At 43.7% G+C, this 7,042-nt stretch overlaps 1 long non-coding RNA gene across 1 annotated transcript; it reads left to right on the top strand.

The window, feature by feature from the left end:
- Window positions 1-930: 930 nt before the first annotated feature.
- Window positions 931-1,923, top strand: LOC131681354 (uncharacterized). Its single transcript, XR_009303903.1, has 3 exons — window positions 931-1,453; window positions 1,514-1,583; window positions 1,661-1,923. It is a non-coding gene; the product is annotated as an uncharacterized LOC131681354 (long non-coding RNA).
- The last annotated feature ends 5,119 nt before the right edge of the window (window positions 1,924-7,042 follow it).

The following is a 7,042-nucleotide window of genomic DNA, read 5'->3' as shown; positions in this document are numbered from 1 at the left end:
GTGTGCAAGGGGCGAGTGAATGATTTTGTTACTATCGTGTTTAATTTTTCTTGGAGAATTTTGTTGTCGGAGTAAGTCTGGCGTTTAAAAATTCTCTTAAGAAGCAAGTTTCGTTCCAAGCGTGCAGTAAGCTAAAATCGCAGAGATTTATTTTTGAGGCAGTGAATTGCCAGCTTGGACAGTATATATTTTGGAGGGAAAGTTGTGTCCTGTGATCTCGCAATATGCTGGGGTAAGGACAGCAATCTGAACCTACTAGTTATGGTTTTCACTTAGGTGAATTATTTCGTGAACATTGTTTTCGTTAATCGGTTCGTCCTGGTGTAGACGACAATGTTCCAGTTTATTTTCGTGCGCTTGTTCAAAGTTTGTCGACAACTTTGAATTTAAGCCATTTTAATGTTGTATGTTTTGAATGTGGGATAAGTGGGATGAATAAGTGAGGAGTATGAATGGATTTCACAGTCACCAACGATTGTCGGTCAGAACACTCTTCGCGTCTCTGTTTTTCTTGATTGGTTATTGAAGGCGTTACAGTATAGTTTTGTTAGGCATTGAGTTATATTCTGTGAAGCTACAAGTAAATTTTTGCTGGAGACTGGAGACGAAAGTCGATGAGAGTCAGTAGCAGACTTCATCCGTAATAGGCGAAGTGCTGTAAACAGAGAACGAGCCAATCCCTATTGGCGATGACCATATATGACCCCGAATGTTGAAAATAGTTTCCGAATATGACTTGTTTGACCTACGAAAATTTGATTGGTTATTGCAATGTCCATTTCAAGGCCAATCAAATTTTCGTACTTTTAGCAGGGAATGATGTAACGAGTACGTTAATTGTAAATAATTAAATGTATATAGATTTGTAAATATTAGTACGTATTCGTAAATTGTTATTTGTTCTAAATTGTTTATTAAGCATGGTATCCATATTATCAATTTAAACCATGGAGAAATGTTCGCAAAATCGAGTTGCTACGGTAGCGCGAGAGAGACTTCATCAAGAGACTTGCTATAATACGCACTTGATGAGTGCCCGTAGTTCTTCGCAATTGCCCATTACTAATTTGCTGGCCTAGCGATGCCGCCGGTGAGGGAAGGGATTGGGCTGCCGAAAGAGGCCATCGACCCTTGGTCAATTTCACGAATATTTGCACTGTTGGGAGAGCGTTTTGTTTCACTCTAATGTTTGGACAGGCAGCAGCCGTGCATGATAGACACCGTCCGCAGAAATGAGATGCGGTCATGAAACTGGGGAAGTTCGGGATGATCAATATGATATTAGAAATGTCTCTATTGTCCACTTCGTGGAAATTGCGTCAGATCCGCTGACGAAGATCTACAAATCGCGGTTATTCTGAGGATTCCCAGAGCCCAATAAACCACTTTGATCGTTTCAGTGGAAGAGGCAAGAGTGGTTCAATTTTGTTCGCGCCGTGATGTGTTTAGTGTGGTAAATTGACTCGACTTTAATTGTTTCACCAAATTGCTAATAAGTTTCCCTCCCCAATAGAAAAGCATTGCAAAGTATAGCAATAAGTAGCTTGGCGATTCTAGTGTGTGCGCTGCTAGAAAAATATAAGGTAAACCCGTAAATTTTGGTTACCCCCAAATGTGCGCGTGCTGATTTGTCCTCGTGCGACGGCAATTTACTTCACAGGTTCGTGGCAGCCGTCGAAAGTCCGACACATCACACCTCTTCGTTAGTGACCGCTCTTGACCCCACGATTCGGCTCAAGGTTGGTCCCGGCGGTACACGTGGCCGGAAGAAGGCGGCGTCCGTCAAATCGCGCCTTGGCAGGACCGTTCGAATACAGCAAGTACAACCTCAACAGCAATCTACGCTTTCCGGTGACGACCGAAAGTTTCGACGGAAGTACCCCGTCTGCGTAAGTTCCACGAACCGGCGGTGAAGACCATCGTCGTCAGCCCAGTCCGATCAAGGGTGATCGCACGTGGTGTCATCAGTAGCAACAGCAGCAGAAGGAATCGCCGTCTCCCGCCATCATGTCCACGTAAATCCTAGGTCGTGAGTAGAGTGAAATATATGTTGTGATTGTCCATGCGCATGGGGTCACATTAGACGGCCTTACCCTACCGTCAGATTTGCCAGCCGTGGCTCGCAGTGAACTTGCAAACTAAATAGCACCGCACGATATCAAACAATACCCACGCCGAGAGCACGCACAATGCTCTGTATATCGCCACACTAGAGGATAGGAAAACCGAGAGGGAAATGCGTCTAGCTAGGCTTGAATAGAGAAAACCGAAGAATGGGAATAAAATCGCAATTGTAAATAGCAATAAATGTTCTGATGAAGTGAAAAGTTCTGTTCTGTGTTAAATGAGGTTTCCCGTACGGTAGATGTAGTAATTGTGATTTGGTGAAGTCTTTGGGGTCTAGTTTATTTCGGTCGGTATTCTTTTCTCGTTTTTTTGTCTTTTGCTGGGGAGGTTGGCCCCGATACCAACCGGAACCACTCTCGAATCAAACGCTAGTTCGTCAATTGGTCAGATTGGACTCTGCCAGTGACGAAAAACCCCCGCGAACAGAATCTTTGCTTCGGAACTAGTTTGTATTGATCATTTCGGATATTTCTCGGGTTTATTATACGCGCGGCTCGGACGGTTGTGATCAGCTAGCTTGCTTCCTTCCTACATTGAGGAAAACCAGAACCTTCTCCTGAAGGGTCTCACGAGGCCGGGCAGCTCTAAACCAGGTGGGTGGTCTCTCAACTGAGAGTGGCGCATAAACCACCCACTTACTTACCTCGGAAGCTCGTTAGGCTGGCCAGTTACATTTGGCGCCCAACAAAACCAGGCATTTTACTTTTTTTTTGGTTAAACGTCGGTTCGATTTTACAGTCATCCAACGCAATTTGGCAGTCTTTATGTAAATATTTTTCCGTTCTACTAAGGGACATTTCTCAATAAAATTTCGAAAAAAATTCTATATACATTTATATTTATTCTTTATCTATACATGGTGATATATTATTCGCTGATTTCGCTCATTTATTTATTATTTATTTATTTATTGCATGTTCATTAATATTGTTAAGAAATCATTCCAATTATCATATTGTTATTTATTCATACTCGTCTAACGCGTGCTATATCGGTTACATCATTTGCTATAACGTCTATACAATACAATAGATTAAAAAATTTTTTTTTAAAAAAATGAATCGACTCTTCCCACATGCCGAAGATTTGAACCAAGAGGAGGTCGATTATGAGTTGATGATTCGGGAGCAACCAGAAGATGCATTCTTACAAGATCTCCAAGCGAAACAGAGACATTTGCGAAGTTTGTTCAGGGCAGATCAGGCCGAAGGTCGAAATTATCGGTCGACGATTAACATTATGCATGAAGTTGCGCATATTGAGGGACGAATTTCAATGTTAGAAACAGCTTTATCAAGAAAGGTGGAACAAAAACTGGAATCGAGAGTTCTTCATTATTGGTACAGGGTAAAAAGGTGTTTGGCTAACAACGACGAAGAAAAAAAGATTCGTCGGGACCTGACTCGGCGAATCGAGAAGGTCATGCAGAATTTTCAATTTGGGCCACCGCTGTCTCCGTTTAAGAACAAGATAAATAGCATTATCCAAGAAGCTGAAGGGGCAGGGGGTACGCAAGATCAGAGGTTTCCCATTCCGGCTCCTACGCCATTAGATTTTAATCAGGCGCCTTCCGTCAATCCTCCACCAGACACAGGGAAAGGAGCCGTGCCTAAACGGCCAACGGAGCCACTTCTAGAAAAAGGTGCAGATGCCACAGTGACGGTGAACAAGAAAGAATGGGAGGATATGCAACGGGCGTTATCGGACCTGATGAAACGGGTTCAACTGAACATTCAGCCTAACGTAGTCGAAAGGCGATTGGGTTTGACCTCGAACCACGCGTGTTTGTATATCTCGATGATATAATCATCGCAACGGAGTCGTTTGAAGACCACCTGAAGCTGCTCAAGAGGGTGGCCGAAAGACTCCGCCAAGCAGGATTAACCATCTCACTCGACAAATCACGATTTTGTCGCAAGCAGGTGATGTACTTGGGTTACCTACTGAGTGAAAACGGGTTGACGATCGACTGTGGACGGATTCAACCAATTTTGGACTATGCACGTCCCAAAACGCAGCAGGACATTCGAAGGCTGATGGGACTGGCCGGCTTTTACCAACGCTTTATAAAAGATTACAGTAGGATCACGGCCCCCATAACGGACCTCCTATCAAAGGAAAACAAACGCTTTACGTGGACGAAAGAAGCCGAAAGTGGATTCAATGAACTGAAGTCAGTGTTGACATCAGCACCAATCCTTGGAAACCCAGATTTCAGTCGTATGTTCACTATCGAATCAGATGCGTCGGACCGAGCCGTCGGGGCAGCGCTTGTGCAAGAGCAAGGCGGAGAAACGCGAGTAATAAGCTACTTTAGCAAAAAGCTAAACCGCACACAGCGACGGTACTCAGCAGTCGAAAAGGAATGCTTAGGTGTTCTATCTGCAATACACCACTTCCGTCACTATGTTGAAGGTACGAAGTTTCGGGTGGTAACGGACGCCAGAAGCTTACTCTGGTTATTCAATCTCGGTACAGAGACGGGGAATGCGAAGTTGCTAAGATGGGCGCTCCGCATTCAGGCCTATGACTTCGACCTTGAGTACCGAAAGGGAAAAAGCAACATTCTGGCAGACTGTTTGTCAAGATCGATAGAGGTTGACTCAATCACGCTGCTGCAAGCCGATCAAGCATACGAAGACCTCGTTGAAAAGATTCGAGCGAACCCAGCCAAACACAGCGACAAGCGAATTGTAGATGGAAAAGTGTTCCAATATGTGAAAACCAATAGCAGGCAGAGTGACCCAAGGTTTGCTTGGAAACACTTCCCTCCGACAGCAAAACGTAAGGAAATCATTAATAAGGAACACGAAAAAGCCCACTTCGGGTTCGAAAAGACCTTGGCCGCCGTGAAACAACACTTCCATTGGCCCAGAATGAGTGAGGAAATTCGTCGGTTTTGTCGGGAGTGTCTGAGATGCCAGGTTAGCAAATCAGGGAATGTTAACGTCACCCCACCGATGGGAGCACAGAAACCGGTAGAGTACCCATGGCAGTTCATAACGCTGGATTACGTCGGCCCACTACCGGCGTCCGGCAGAAATAGGAACACTTGCCTTCTTGTCGCAACGGACGTCTTCAGCAAATTTGTTCTGGTCCAGCCATTCCGGGAAGCCAAAGCAAGTTCACTGGTCGAATTCGTGGAAAACATGATTTTCCGACTATTCGGGGTACCGGAGATCATGCTCACGGACAATGGATCGCAGTTCGTCTCAAAAACTTTTAAGAGTCTGCTAGAGGCTTATCAAGTGTCCCACTGGCTAACCCCTGCATACCACCCTCAGGTCAACAACACCGAAAGGGTGAATCGCGTCATTACGACGGCAATTCGGGCAACTTTAAAAAAAGGCCACAATCATTGGGCAGACGATGTTCAGGAAATCGCCAACGCAATCCGTAACGCAGTTCATGACTCCACAAAGTACAGCCCGTACTTTGTCGTTTTTGGTCGGAACAAGATTTCGGACGGAAGGGAGTACGGTTACGTAAGGGACAACTATCAGCCAAGCGCGGATGACGACAATTCTGTTTCCGATAGACGGAAGAAACTGTTCGAGGAAGTGCGAACCAATCTGACCTTGGCGTACCAAAAACACGCTAAAACATACAACCTTCGATCAAATGCTAAATGTGCTTCTTATACAGTGGGGGAGAAGGTGCTCAAGCAAACCTTTGACCTTTCTGACAAGGGGAAAGGGTTTTGCAAAAAGCTAGCGCCCAAGTACGAACCGGCTGTCGTGCGGAAGGTACTTGGCTCCAATACCTATGAATTGGAAGATCTTGCGGGAAAAAGATTTGGGGTCTACTTCGCTAACCGGCTCAAAAAGTTGCACTCTTCTCATCTAAACAATTAAGTGAACGAAGTCGAGCTATGTACCTCCGCAAGGAGTAACTACACTATACGATGAGTAAGAAAACACCCTTCAGGTTAAAAGCAGCTTACGGCCAATCTTGATGAACTCGTTCAAGGAAGTCCTCGGACGGACTTGCCACTGAGATACCAAGAATGTGCCTAAACAAATAGAAAATCCTCTCAGCTATGAATAAGCTTCTGCGAAGTGACAACGAATGAATGATTCACAAAAAAACCAAAAATGGGTAAACAAACCGACATAGCAAACCGGTTTAGAACCGCGAATCGCGAAACATAATACATCAGCGATGATCAAATGTAAATAATTAATTTGTAAATAGTTAATTGCCTAATTACCTAACCCTTATGCTAGTATTAGTCCTTATTCTAAGTTAGTCATTAATTCTATACACTCACAATTTTCCAACGATGGTCGAAACCCTGTTAACTTGCTTCCTTCCTTCGGGGGGGAATACTTGCAAGCAGGCAAAAAGAATACACATCCTTCCTTCTGAGGGATTGCTTGTTGATGACGTCATCGATGTATATTTGTATTTAGTAGTATATGATTCGGTTGAGGGTTTTTTTTCTACTTCCATTAGTTTCGTCTTCCTGTACATATAAAAATTTACATTTAGTTTTCATTCATAAATACTTACTTCATTCCTTTTCTTTATTTTGAGCGCGTCCCACGCAGCAGCTTATTCGGGTAGGTGACATACCAAATATTTTTCTCGCATTTCTACGATCCTATCCTTCCGTTTTGTAGATTTACATCCCACAAATCCAATTCCTTTTTGTCCTGAATCCCTCCAATATCTTCCAATCCAATAGCCAAGTTCCTCGTTTCCATCATTGATTTTTTCGATTAAATTTTGTTTTCCTTAGCCTTTCCAATTGCATCATGTTACAGCTTCCCTATAATTCCAGTTCCTTATCCATACCTCCCATCCGATCCTCCTTGAATTTTTTGCTTTAAATCAGTAGTCATCCCATTAAATAGGTGTCCTCTGTTAATTTCGACCAGTTAAAAACTTCCTCTATTTTGATTCTTATTTTGCA

Source organism: Topomyia yanbarensis, chromosome 2 (genome assembly GCF_030247195.1).
Source record: "Topomyia yanbarensis strain Yona2022 chromosome 2, ASM3024719v1, whole genome shotgun sequence".
Taxonomy (NCBI): domain Eukaryota; kingdom Metazoa; phylum Arthropoda; class Insecta; order Diptera; family Culicidae; genus Topomyia; species Topomyia yanbarensis.
Note: the sequence above shows the minus strand (reverse complement) of the source record. Positions and strands in the feature narration are given on the sequence as shown.